Source organism: Hemiscyllium ocellatum, chromosome 19 (assembly GCF_020745735.1).
Source record: "Hemiscyllium ocellatum isolate sHemOce1 chromosome 19, sHemOce1.pat.X.cur, whole genome shotgun sequence".
NCBI classification, from domain to species: Eukaryota; Metazoa; Chordata; class Chondrichthyes; order Orectolobiformes; family Hemiscylliidae; genus Hemiscyllium; species Hemiscyllium ocellatum.
Genome location: NC_083419.1, coordinates 32,101,544 through 32,116,530, shown reverse-complemented (window position 1 = coordinate 32,116,530; position 14,987 = coordinate 32,101,544). Strand labels below are relative to the sequence as shown.

Here is a 14,987-nt window from a genome sequence, read left to right as displayed (position 1 = left end):
TTCTGCATCCTCCAGGCTATGTGAATTATATTGAATGTTTACAAATGCTAACTTAATACATAATGCAGTAAAATTCTGGACCCAGGGCGTTGCTAACAGAGGCTCTATCAATTCTGCAATAGTAACGAAGAACATATATTAAGATGTTCTTTCCAAGAGATATCATGCTGAATGTAGCCTTAGTAAGATCAGACCCACAGACCTGATGATCAGATTGTGTATTGGGAACCTGATTCTGGAAAGTCAATTTAGAATCATGGAATCACTACAGTGCACATAAAGACCATTCGGCCCATTGAATTTGCACCTGGTGATAAAGTTTGTTTCATCCGACATTCGGATGCTCAGCCCATTGAGAGTCGGTCTGTGATCTGAAAGAATCCATCTGTGATCTGAGAGAATGGGTCTGTGGTCTGAGAGAGTCAGTCTGTGGTCTGAGAGAGTCTGTCTGTGATCTGAGAGAGTCTGGGATCTGAGAGAGTGCGTCTGTGGTCTGAGAGAGTCGATCTGGGATCTGAAGAGTCCATCTGTGATCTGAGAGTCAGTGTGTGATCTGGGAGTCAGTCTGTGCTGTGAGAGTCAGTATGTGATCTGAGAGTCAGTCTGTGATCTGGGAGTCAATGTGTGATCTGACATGGTTTTAAATCTTTCCTCTCTCATCTTAAACTACTGTCCAGAAGTAGACGGGATAGGTTTCGGGTTAGAGGGGAAAGATTTAAAAGGCACCTAAGAAACAACTTTTTCAAGCAGAGGATGGGGTGTGTATGTGAAATGAGCCGCCAGAGGAAATAGGGGAGGTTGATACAATTATAACATTTAAAAGGCATGGATGGATATATGAAAAGGAAGAGTTTAGAGGGATGTGGGTGAATTGCTGGCAAATAAGACTAGATTAATTTCGGATATCTGGTGGGTATGGACGAGTTGGAGGAAGGGTGTGTTTTTCTGTCAGGGTGCAGAGCTGTACACCTTGTTCTATTCACACTCCTGGAGGCGGAGCGAAACCGCCCGGAGTTGCGTCAGGAGTAGCAGCAGGTTACTCACCCTGTGAAACCAGCAGCCTGACAGTCTCAGTTTGCTTTCACAAAGGACTTTTTGATTTTGTTTCGTCATCCGGCTGGTCACCTGTACAGCAGGGGCCGGCTCTGAGCTACTCACCAGCCCTGGGGCACTGAGAATTCAACCCGAGGCAGCGAGTGACCCCCTCCCCGCCGCCCTGACTCAACACTGGTCACTGTGGAAAGGAACAGAGCGGGCACGCTGCACCACTGAACGCATGTTGAAAGGGCAGGATTTACTGAGAGAAATCCGGTGAAGAGGCAGGGGAATGCGGACTCTGCACTGGAATGATTGCGTGAATGGTGGGCTCTGAGAAGGACAGCACAAGTTGATCTTGACTTCGATTCGGTAAACAGTCAGGTACGTCCGCCTTTAATTCAATGCCCATTTTGTAACTTCTTGCTTAGTACCGACCGATCTGTAATTTATAACAAACGGAATCTTTGCCAGCGTGTGTTTGTTTGATTTTAGGTGCACGGATACAAGCGTGTTTCCCTTCTTTGGTATTTTTTCTCGCTCTAAAATTTAAAACGTCCTGCAGATGTTATTTTATTTGCACCAACTGAAGAATCGGTTGTGGTGGAATAGGATCATGATCCAGAATGATTCATCTTCCTGTGTGTATTATGTGGAGAAGAAAGAAAGTGTTAAAAAAAACTTTGTACCGTACAGATTTGAGGCAGGTCAAAAGGATTCCCAGATTAGCTTTATTTCCTTATTTATACAGGAGACAGGGAAAAAAAAACATTGCGTTTGATGTGTTTAGGATTAATGATTTTAATTAATCCTTAAATATTATACTAGTGCCGAGGAGTATTAGCAGCCATGTGTGAGGGGAAATGACATTCCCAGTGCATCTCACACGTAGCGCTCAGAAACAATTATCAGGACCACACTAATACGGAGCACTCAGGGATTAATTATCAGTTTCACTGCGCGCACAAAAGCGTTTAAGCAGTAAACCATACCTTCTTGTGTATGGTTCATCTGATCGAATTTCAGCAGTAGCCTCGAAACCTTGGCTCTTGACAACTATGCTTGAATTTCTGAGGTGAGTGAAGTGCGCCACTATACCATATCAAGCCAAGCAGACCTCCACTTGTATGAATTTTGCCGTGGTTTAGTAGGCAGTGGTTTTCCACCTCGGATTAACCAAAAACAAATCAGTCTTCAATGTGAGATAACAGATCCCACGTCAATCCCTCTGACTGACTGGAGTGATGCTTTTAGAGTGTGGCCCTTTGCACAATGGCAGCACAAATCTGGTTGTTCAATATTCAGTTACTGACATTACTTAGTAATGGTAACCATATGCACAGCTAGGATCCACAAAGGCCTGGAGATTAGCCAGCCTTCCACACCAGAATGTGCTGGTTTGATGCCTGGACTTCACTGAATTAATTGTCCTCACCCAGATGGTATTGAGCCATTGAAACAAGCTATTGGCTTGATGGGAGTAATACCACAGAGATAGAGGCTGCAGGATCCAATTATAGTTCTTGACTGTCTCAGCAAGTAGTCATGATTTGGAGATGCCGGTGTTGGACTGGGGTGTACAAAGTTATCTTACTTTTTAGATTAGAATCAATCTAAACATCAGGTCATAGACAGAGAACACAGGGGGCTAACACCTTCAACATATTGTCTAGCAAGCACCATTGTTAACAGCTAACCCGAGAATGCAACTTTAAAAAAAAGGTTTTGTGATTTACACACGAAAGAAGTGAAACTATCACTGTATTCTAACAGATGAAAGGCTTAACAGACAATCAATTTTTCAATGTATAATTTCATTTACATCACACTGCAAATTTTTGCTATAAATTCTGTGTTACGATCGAGGCCTCCACTATCACCTGATGAAGGAGCGTCGCTCTGAAAGCTAGTGTGCTTCCAATTAAACCTGTTGGACTATAACCTGGTGTTGTGTGATTTTTAACTCAGCAAGTCGAGTTCTGCATTCATATCCAAAGGCATATTCACATTTGGTAGTAGATGTCCCCATTACTCAACATACAGGAGTAGCAGCAGTAACTGAGTAATGAACAACCAGATTTGTGCTGCCAATGTGAGCCAATGGAATTGCCCCACCATTATAGATATAGTTGCTAAGTAGATGGTTAGTTAATAGAAGGAATGAAGTTGTATCCTGTCAGTTTGGTAGTCAACCTGCAAAATCTTTTCACTATGTTTTATTTGGGAAAAATGTGTCAAGTTATGGACAAGTAAAGTTGGCTTCTATGCTCCTGAATTCTTCTTTCTTGAATGGACATGAGGCAACTTTTTTTTCACCTGCTTTTATATATAGCAGATCAGCTATTGTATAACATCTGTCACAAAGTCTATCTCGTATGGAAAGATTATTGCCTGGCTTCATGGCTCCTTACCAGGGCAACAAACTGAATACAAAGGGTGAGGAGACTATTGCATATGACTATATAATGCCAATTCAGTATTTAGAGGCTAGGGTTCTGGACCTGGAACATATGCTCATCAGGACTTAGATGATGGGTCAGCAAGGAAGACACTCAAGTTTCCATGTGGCATGAGAATTTTGCTATGTGTCAATGTAGCAGTTAGAATGGAGAATCTTTGTTTCAGCTGTCTAGCACAATCTGGAATGCATTCCAGCTCAGAATCCTCCGACTCAGAGGTGGGAATGCTACTGTTGAACACAGGCCAAAGGAAAGATCTTGGTGCTTTGGCAGTTGAAGAAACAGCTCAACAGTGGGTGGAATGATTAAAATCGGGAATGTGCATATGGATATTAATCGAACATGTTTGGCAAAAGAACCGGGACAACATGAGGAAACCTTTATTTTTTGCAACAATTATTTAGAATCTGGAATGCACTCCCTCACAGTATGGTGATAGCAGATTCAAATTTTTCAAAAGAGAAATTATTCCTCCACCTGAAGGGGTGGAGGAAGAATTCAGAACTGTGGAGAGAAGTTAGTGGGTGGGACTTAGCTTTTAAAAGGGAACCAGAGTGGGCACAACAGGCTAAATGGCAGGATGTTGAAGCAGCTTTGGGAAATTTAAAATTGGTGCATTGCTTAATGTAGGCTGGGTAAAGATCAGGGAGCTCATGGGCAAAAGGGTAATTGATCAGCTTAAGCAGATGGAGTGTGGAAGATTGGAGTGTAAAAAAATGAGGTCTGCAGATGCTGGAGATCACAGTTGAAAATGTGTTGCTGGTTAAAGCACAGCAGGTCAGGCAGCATCCAAGGAATAGGAAATTCGACGTTTCGGGCATAAGCCCTTCATCAGGAATGAGCAGAGGGTGCCAGGCAGGTTAAGATAAAAGGTAGGGAGGAGGGACTTGGGAGAGGGGCGATGGAGATGTGATAGGTGGAAGGAGGTCAAGGTGAGGGTGATAGGCCGGAGTGGGGTGGGGGCGGAGAGATCAGGAAGAAGATTGCAGGTTAGGAGGGCGGTGCTGAGTTGAGGGAACCGACTGAGACAAGGTGGGGGGAGGGGAAATGAGGAAACTGGAGAAATCTGAGTTCATCCCTTGTGGTTGGAGGGTTCCCAGGCGGAAGATGAGGCATTCTTCCTCCAACCGTCGTGCTGTTATGTTTTGCCGGTGGAGGAGTCCAAGGACCTGCATGTCCTCGGTGGAGTGGGAGGGAGAGTTAAAGTGTTGAGCCACGGGGTGGTTGGGTTGGTTGGTCCGGGCATCCCTGAGGTGTTCTCTGAAGCGTTCCGCAAGTAAGCGGCCCGTCTCCCCAATGTAGAGGAGGCCACATCGGGTGCAGCGGATGCAATAGATGATGTGTGTGGAGGTACAGGTGAACTTGTGGCGGATATGGAAGGATCCTTTGGGGCCTTGTGGAAGATTGGAGGCTAGCCAAGAGTGTCTTTAGAATAGTCAAGTTTAGAGATAACAAAAAAATGATTAAAGTTTCAACAGCAGATGATTTGAGACAGGGGCAAAGTTAGGCAGTGTTTTGCAGGTGAAAATTGACATTTTTAATGATGGTACAGATGTATGGTAGGAAGGACATTTTGGGACCAAAAGTAACATCAATCCACTTTGGCTTCAGACAAAGAGGTGTTTGGAGTCATCAGCAAAGGAATAGAGTTTATGAGCAGGGTCAAAGCAATGACATTTAATTCCAAATACGTAATGGATGAAATTTCTCCTCATCCAGTACCAGTGTCAGACAAGCAATCAGGTGTTTATAAAGGAGGAGAGGTTATGGAGTGATATGGCTATGTATTGTCAATGTACGTATAGAAACACATCATCTTTCTGAGGTCACTGGCAGGTTGCACGCTGTGGAGAGATAGAAGAGGTTCAAGAATGAATCCATGGGAAACTCCAGATGTAATGTTGCAGAAGTGAGCAGAGAAGCTATTTTGAATTATTCTCTGGTTACAACAGGATATATACAAATGAAACCAGGCAAGTGCAATCACACACAACCGAATGATATTGGAGAGGCATTGCAGTAGAATTTAGTGATCAGCTATGCCAAAGACTGATAACAAGTTCAGCCATGCTTTCATTTGTGTCTGGTTTGTTGTGCAGTCCAACCTGGAATTTTGTGTGTGAAGAGGAGTCTGGCTGCAAACTTCAGCTCTGTAGTACTCAGTTAATCTGTATTGAAGTGTGTTTTACTTCCAGATTGGCTTTCATTGGCATATATGCACACATTGGATGCTATCTGTACCTATCACTATTTTGCTAAGGGCATTGGTTCACATGCAGGGAAGGTCCTATAGAAATAGGCAGAGCTGGTGGATCATATTGCCATGTCATTGCTGCAGTTGAGGAGCGGACACTCCAGCCTGTTGTTCCTCCTTAACCTTTCACAGCTGAGCATGTGTTCAGCAATGGAAAGAAGCTACACCATGATTTCGAGTGATCTTCAAATAAACTTGCAGCTAATGGCTCTCCCTTTCATTGCAGAACTTAATGCTTTAGAGAGTTGGTCAAGGTTGCTGCAGGCTACAGGGAGTGGTGTACCATGCGCTGTAGGACTTTGCTCTCACTTCAAAGATTCTGCATAAGCCAAGCTTTTCCAGACATGGGTGTAGTAATTTGCAACCCTCAGGCTATGGCATGACTCAGGCATGGAAGTAAAACAAAGAACTGCAGATGCTGAAAATCTGAAACAAAAACAGAAATTTCTGGAGAAATTCAGCTGGTCAGCCAGCTTCTGAGAGAAAGTAGAGTTAACATTTCAAATCTGGTGACCCTTCTTCAAAACATGACTCAGACAACAAGCCATGCTGTGATAGAGCAACCAGTAGGGTGGTTAAACACTTACCATGCTGAAGATGTCCCCGCGCTTCACAACAAAAGATATGTTAAGAGTCAAGGTGACTTTTGCATTGTCATGAGCGCACAACACAATTGCCACATAATGACCAGGTGAGAAGAGAGAATAGAAGAATGAAAGTTAGAAACAACCAACACAACCACCTTCTGGCTGTGATCAACTCACCTACCTGCAATTATACTAAATACAACCCCATTCATCTCTAGTCCCACACCTGACCTTAAGACAAAACACCGAAAGAATTGCCAATGCTGGAAATCTGAAACAAAAACAGAAATTGCTGGAAAATCTCAAAGTTCTGAAGAAAGGTCACTGGACCTGAAACATTACTTCTGATTTCTTTCCATGGATGCTTTCTTTCCATGACCAGACATGCTGAGATTTTCCATCAATTTCTATTTTTGTTCCACACCTGACCTTTCCTGGTACTAAGTGTCATAGCAAGCATTTGACCACAATGCAAACAAATAAGGTACAACAAAATAGACATTTGGAACCAAACTTATTAATCAAAACATGCTAAACTGCATATACACACCAGTTATTTACCCTTCCTATTTGTTTTCCATTGTGCTTTTGCTTCATCTTTGTCTTGATCCTCACCCGGAATTATGGCATGGTGGATCAGTGGTAAGGCAAAAGTGAGGACTGCAGATGCTGGAGATTAGAGTCGAGAGTGTGGTGCTGGAAAAGCACAGCAGGTCAGATAGCATCTGAGGAGCAGGAGAATCGACATTTTGGGCATAAGCCTGATGAAGGGCTTTGCCCAAAACATTGATTCTCCTGCTCCTCGGATGCTGCCTGACCTGCTGTGCTTTTCCAGCTCCACACTCTCAGATCAATGGTTCGTACTACTTCCTCACAGCACCATAGACCCGGATTCAATTCCACCCTCAGGTGACTCTGTGTGAAGTTTGCACATTCTCCCCATGTCTATGCCAAGTTTTCTCAATGTGCTTGGTTTGCTTCCATGGTCTGAAGGTATGCAGGTTAGGTGGATTGGCCATGGTAAATTGCCCATAGTATGTGTGGATGCACAGGCGAGGTGGGTTAGCCATGGGAAATGTAGGGTTACAGGGGTGGGGTGGGTTTGGTTAAGATGGAGGGTTGGTGTAGATGTAGACTCGATGGGCTGATGGCCTGCTTCCACACAGCAAGGATTATTTGATAAAACCCCTTTAGCTCTTCAAACCTTCATCATATCCACTTTCCTGCATTTTCCCCACAGCTCTTAATTCCCCAACTGATTAAGAGTCTATCTATCTCAGCCTTTAATATACACAGGCACCATGCCCCCCTACAGCTTTCTGTCACAGGGAGTTCCAGAGACTTTGAACCCTCTGTGAGAATCAATTCCTCCACATACCAATCTTCAACTGGAGCTCCTTTATTCTGACGCTATCCTGTTCCATGATGGGAAACATCCTCTCAGCATTTACTCTGTCAAATCCCTTAAGAATCCTGGATGTTTCAATGAGATCACCTCTCATTCCTCTAAATTCCAGTGAGTTGAGAGGCAACCTATTTAGCCTTTGCTTATAAGACAGTCCCTGCATACCAGGGATCATCTAAGTGAACCTTCTTTGAACCATATGCAATGAAATGATGTTTTTCCTTAAACAAGGGGACCAAAACTGCTCACAGTACTCCAGATGTGTGCTCACCAGTTGTACAATTGCAGTCAGACTTCCCTGTTCTTATTCATCGACCCCACTGAAATAAGGGCCAACATTCCATTAGCCTTCCTGACGACCTACTGAACCTGTGATTTGGAGATGCAAGTGGTTAGACTGGGGTGGACAGAGTTAAAAATCACACAATGTAAGGTTACAGTCAAATTGGTTTATTTGGAAGGACTAGCTTTTGGAAGTACTAGCTTCATCAGGTAGCAGGAACAGCACTCCAAAAGCAAGTACTTCCAAATAAACCTGTTGGACTGTAACCTGGTGTTGTGTGATTTTTAACCTACTGCATCTGTGTTTAGCTTTCTGTGTTTCATTTATAAGTGCCCCCAAGTCTGATCATGTGGCAGCTTTCTGCAGTTTTCTTCATTTTAAATAATATTCTCTTCTTTTGTTCTCCCTTCCACAATGAACAACTGCATTTTCCCACATTATACTTCATTTACCATTTTTAAAAATCTGGTTATTTAACATATCAATATCCAATAACTACAGCGTAGCTGGGGAAAGGCTACTGACTTCAGTGTGAGAGAGGTGGCAAATGGTCTTATTTCATTCACCCACAATGGTCTTATGAACTGATCTCAAACAATGCTAAGCTTGAGGGCCAAGTTCCAGGGGACACTACCTTGGAGTGAACATAAATGCTGCCTGGCTGACTGACAATAGCAAGGAAATTGGTGGAGTGATGTGAGTGATGGGATGAATATCATCAATCTAAGAGAAAAGCATCACTTTGTATCCCCATGGGATCACTGCTGTTCCCCTGGGTAATGTCTCAGTAATCCTGGTAACATTTGGAGTTTGTTTGGAGAGCCTCATGTCCCTGTGAAGAGAAAACATCTCTTTTCTGTCTGTTACATAGAATCATAGAGTGTACAGCACAGAAACAGACCTTTTGCTCCAACTCGGCCGCACTGACCAGATATCCAAAATTAATCTAGTCCCATTTGCCAGCATTTGGCCTGTTATTCATCTAAACCCATCCTATAGACGTACCCCATCCAGATGCCTTTTACATGTTGCAATTGTACTAGCCTCCACCACTTCCTCGAGCAGCGGAGTCTATAGGACAGAGATTTACGCTGATAGGGGAGGGGAGGGAAATATATTCCTGGGCGAAAAGACCACTCCCTCCATGACTCCCTTGTCAGGTCCACACCCCCCACCAACCCAAGCTCCACTCCCGGCACCTTCCCCTGCAACTGCAAGAAATGCAAAACTTGCGCGTACACCTCCTCCCTTACTTCTCTTCAAAGCCCCAAGGGATCCTTCCATATCCGCCGCAAGTTCACCTGCACCTCCACACACATCATCTATTGCATCCGCTGCACCCGATGTGGCCTCCTCTATATTGGGGAGACAGGCCGCCTACTTGCGGAACGTTTCAGAGAACACCTCTGGGACACCCGGACCATCCAACCCAACCACCTCGTGGTTCAACACTTCAACTCCCCCTCCCACTCCACCAAGGACATGCAGGTCCTTGGACTCCTCCATCGCCAGACCATAACAACACGACGGTTGGAGGAAGAGCGCCTCATCTTCTGCCTGGGAACCCTCCAACCACAAGGGATGAACTCAGATTTCTCCAGTTTCCTCATTTCCCCTCCCCCCACCTTGTCTCAGTCGAATCCCTCGAACTCAGCACCGCCCTCCTAACCTGCAATCTTCTTCCTGATCTCTCCGCCCCCACCCCACTCCGGCCTATCATCCTCACCTTGACCTCCTTCTACCTATCGCATCTCCATCGCCCCTCCCCCAAGTCCCTCCTCCCTACCTTTTATCTTAGCCTGCTGGACACACTTTCCTCATTCCTGAAGAAGGGCTTATGCCCGAAACGTTGAATTTCCTGTTCCTTGGATGCTGCCTGACCTGCTGCGCTTTTCCAGCAACACATTTTCAGCGTACTCCATTGCCACATCACCCTCTGCGTGAAAATGTTGCCCCTCAGGTCCCTTTTAAAATCTTTCCTGTCTCACCTTAATCCTACATCCACTAATTTTGGACTCCCCCACCCCAGGAAAAAGACCTTGGCTATTCACCCTATCCATGCCCTGCATGCTTTTATAAACCTCTGTAAGGTCACCTTTCAGGCTCTGACACTCCGGCGAAAATAGTCTCAGCCTATTCAGCCTTTCCCTGTAGTCAAACCCTTCAACTCTGGCAATGTTCTTGTAAATTTTTTCGGAATCCTTTCACATTTAATAGCATCTTTCCTATAGCAGGGAGACCAAAATTTATAAAACAATTATGTATATATTCAAACTATATGTCAAGAATAAGATTTAATTACCAAGTAAAAGTAGTTTGTACTTAATGAGACAAATGAAGAGTATCTTCCTTTGCTTCAAGTAAACAGTATTGAAATTACTTATTTAAAATTTATTTTAGCAGTCACTTTCAGAAATGCACCATGCTTTTCTGATAAATATAATTAATTTCAATTCAATATAAAATGCAATAAGATTCACTACCATCTTTTTGACATGACTTTGCTTTATTTATATCATAGCTCAAAGACAAATTTGACATAATATTGAATGGCATCTGATTTATACTTAATACAAATGTGTAATGATTTTTTTTTATATATGTGTCCCAGTTATTTATGACAGCATATAGCCTGCACTTTTAACAAAGCAAATTATCTCAAGCTGCTTCACCGGAACATAGTTAATCAAAAATTGACACTGACGTGAAGGGTTAGTGACTAAAAATTTGATCGAAAGGTTAGGTTTTAAGGAAGATCCTGAAAGAGTGGGGAAGAGAAAGTGTTTAAGGCCTAAATGGTGTCAGGCAAATATGGCCGCTAATGGTGCTACAAAGGAAATAGACATGCGCAAGACATCATAGCTGGAAGAACTCTGTTGGAGTATTGAAGGGCTTGGGAGACTAGAAAGACTGGAAGAGATAAAGATCAATGGAAGGATGAGAATTTTAAAGTTGAGTTATTATTTAACCAGGAGCCAAAATAAATTGGTGAATGAACAAGTGGTGCATGAGAAGATTTGAATGAGTTGAAGTTGATGGAAGGTGAATTGTGAGGTCAGACAGGAAAACGTTGACATCATTCATTCTAGAGTAACTGAAGAGTTGGTGTTAATAACAGCAAAAGCTACAACTTTCATTTGAATAACATTTGTAACATGGTTCAAAAATCCTAAGGAGCTTTACAACATTCTTATACAGAAATTGACACTTAGCTATAAAAGGATACAGTATAACAGATCTAAAGTTTGTTGAAGAGGTAGGTTTTAACAATAATTTTAAAGGAAGGTGGGCATCTTGCTACATTAAAGTGCTGCATTAAATGTAAGTTGTTCTTGTGCATCTTGCCAGGAAATTTGTGGTGTGATTGATAAAGGCAACAAGTGATGACATCTCGTTCACAGATAGTGTAAATATGGATTTTGTCAGAAATCCAGTAAATGATCTGTTGTCATGGTTTTAGATCTGTTTGTTTCAGATGAAGTGTGTTTATGTTTCCCATTTTGTTTCTGAAGTTTACAATATATTGTTGTGACCCACTTGAGAGAGTGCACTGATGCTCAAGCTCAATACTCCCATGACCACCACAAAGGTTACTCATCTAATTATAGCAAGCAAAGTCTCTGATTTGCTTGTCCATTTGAATCAAGTTAGTATAAACACCCTGACCAGGTTCATTCACCAATTTATTTTGGCTCCTGGTTAAATAATAACTCAACTTTAAAATTCTCATCCTTCCATTGATCTTTATCTCTTCCAGTCTTTCTAGTCTCCCAAGCCCTTCAATACTCCAACAGAGTTCTTCCAGCTTTGATGTCTTGCGCATGTCTATTTCCTTTGTACAATTGTTGATTACAATTTACTTATTTGTAATAACAAGTAACAAGCTATGGATAATCAACATATGATGCTACAATTGAAAAGTCTAATCCATTTTTAAATCCTGGAACACATACATATAGACAGACACTGATAAACGAAAATAAATTTGGTTTTATAGACAGCCGGAAATAAAACTGGGAAACACAGTTTATAAGTACCAGACCACAGAGTTCACTGAGGTGATCTTTTTGGCTTGCCAGGACTTTCTGTTCTTCAGTCTCTTTTCCAGGTACCTTCACATTTGCACATAAGGCACAGGGTGATTGGTACGCTAACTTCAAAATCTCTTAGTTACTGGTTCAGAGCAACAGCTGACAGTAACAAGTGGGAGAGTATAACTAGCTTCAGATATTTTTACTGTAGAGTGGCAGACACACAACATGCCATTCCAGAGGTCCAAAGGCTTCACCCTATATTGTTCACACCGACAAGCTGTTTAACTACCCAGGAATCAGTCATAGAGTTGTTGTCAGGGTGATCTCTGACATCAGTAACTAGTTGGTGCAATTGTGCCAATCAGCTGCTTGTTGCCAACTAAATTGGAGCCTGCATGCACCTTTTGGTAGTTGGCCATCAACAAGTAGCTTTCCCCACTGCTTGAACAAAGCAATATAAACAACACACAATGAAAGGTCCAGCCATTCCTTCTATAATCCTGGGTTTTAAAACAGTCTTCAGTTTTAGTCCACAATCAAAATATAGAAAATAAAATTACAATATTCCAATGAATCCTAGGAGTGTTAAGTCAGCATAGATTTATGAAGGGGAAATCATGCTTGACAAATTTGTCAGAATTCTATGAAGATGTAACTAGTAGAGTTGACAAGGGAGTTTCGGTCAGTGTGGTATATTTGGACTTCCAGAAAGCATTTGACAGAGTCCCGCACAAGAGATTATTGTCCAAGATTAAAGCACATGGGACTGGGCGAAGTGTATTGAGATGGATAGAAAACTGATTGGCAGAGAGGAAACAAAGCATAGGACTGAATGGATCCTTTTCACATTGGCAGGCAGTAACTAGTGGGGTGCCACAAGGTTCGGTGCTAGGGCCCCAGCTATTCACAATATATATTAATGATTTGGATGAGACAACAAAATGTAACATCTCAAAGTTTGCAGATGATACCAAGTTGGGTGGGAGGGTGAACTGTGACGAGGATGCAAAGGTCCTTCAGCATGATCTGGACAGGTTGGGTGAGTGGGTAAATCAACGGCAGTTGCAGTGTAATTTGGATAAATGTGAGGTTATTCACCTTGGAAGCAAAGACAAGAAGGCCAATTACTACTTGAATGACTGTAAAATGGGAGAGGGGCGTGTGCAGCAGGACTTGGATGTCCTTATGTACCAGTCGCTGAAGGTAAGCATGCAAGTGCAGCAGCCAGTAAAGAAGGTAAATGGTGTGTTGGCCTTCATTGTGAGAATTTTTGAGTATAGGAGCAGGGATGTGTTGTTGTAGTTATACAGGACCTTGGTGAGGCCACACCTGGAATATTGTGTGCAGTTTTCATCTCCTATTCTGAGGAAGGATGCTATTGCTCTCTCTCTCTCTCTCTTTCTCTCTCTCTCAAGTGCAACAAAGGTTTACCAGGCTCATTCCAGGAATGACAGGTCTGACGTATGAGAAGAGATTGACCAGGTGAGGATTATGTTTCCTGGAGTTCAGATGGGTGAGGAGGGAATCTCATAAATACTTATAAAATTCTAACAGGACTAGACAGGAGAGATGCGTGGAGGATGCATCCAGAACCAAGGGTGACAGTCTGAAGATTCACGGTGGACCATTTAGGACAGAAATGGGGAGAAATTTCTTCATCCAAGAGTGGAAAACCTGCGGAATTCATCACCACAGGAAGTATTTGATGCCAAAACATTGAATGTATTCAAAAAACAGCTAGATATAGCACTTGAGGTGAATGGGATCAAAAGTTATGGGGAGAAAGCAGAATTAGGCTAATGTGTTGGATGATCAGCCATGATAGTGATGCATGGCAGAGCAGGCTCGAAGGAGTCTTCCTGCTCCTATCTTCTGTTTCTATGTAACTATGTTAAGGGGTATGGTTGAGATTTTCATTTGTAGTAGATTAGAATGAACACTGGCCCTAACCATAACAGTAGCCCTGGCGCTATCGTATGGATGACAGTTGGGCTTCTGCATAACTCTTGAAAAAGCCACTTCGAGACAGGAAATGAATACAAAAGAAATATTCTGGAATTCAGTTCTCAGCAGGAAGTCATCATTTTGCATCATAGTTACACATTATGCTTATTGATATTTTAACAAATTAATGCCATATTTCACATGCAATTAACTTAATCACTGATTGCTGTATTGAAGTGAACTATCATTTCTGGCACTAGCTCATAGAAAAAATCTGTTACAAACATTTTAATATGCTATTTGCTCATAGCAATTAATAGACTGACATTCCATTTTATAAATAATGTCCAACTGTGGCTAAACAAAAGGGCTTTGTTACAGCTATTATTGTGTGTATCTGCCTAAGGAAACCTCTGTTCATTTAAAAGATGTGCAGATTTTTTTTAAAAAAGGAGCATTTCAACTTGATAGGTGCAATCCGTCTAATTACATATTTGGCATTCTGTTCAAATGCAAGTAGCAAGCAATGAGCTAAAATATTGTAGCTGCCGGAGATATGGAATAAGAGTTGGTGTTAACTGGCTATGGTTGATTGTACATGGACAAGTTTACACTGGTCACGATTTTGTAAGTAAATTTCTAATCATATGAGTCACTGTGGGGAGAGGTTGCAGTAATATTGGCTGTTGCGAAAAACATTCTGAACCAGATAAAATGCATATTTGGAATAGGAAATCTACCCTTCAATAAATAGTCAAAGACCAAAATGTAATGGATTGTTGAAGTAATTTTTGACTTAGTCTTCACAACTCATGAAATGAGCTGGACAAAACATGTAAATTGATAGAATAAAGTTAGTGAAATTTAATACAGCCAGGTATTACATGGAGAGCTTAATACTTTGCAATGTGAAAAATCCATGAGCTGTGTCAAAACAGTCAAGGATACAATTGAGAGAGTCCAAAGATCAGTGTATCAAGCAAAAA

At 42.2% G+C, this 14,987-nt stretch overlaps 1 protein-coding gene across 1 annotated transcript in view; it reads left to right on the top strand.

Moving 5' to 3' along the window:
- Positions 1-996: 996 nt before the first annotated feature.
- met (MET proto-oncogene, receptor tyrosine kinase) overlaps positions 997-14,987 on the top strand; it is a 125,748-nt gene continuing 111,757 nt past the window's right edge. The window contains exon 1 of the mRNA XM_060839800.1: positions 997-1,419. The gene's annotated coding sequence lies outside the window, so the exon portion shown is untranslated. The remainder of the gene's footprint in view (positions 1,420-14,987) is intronic.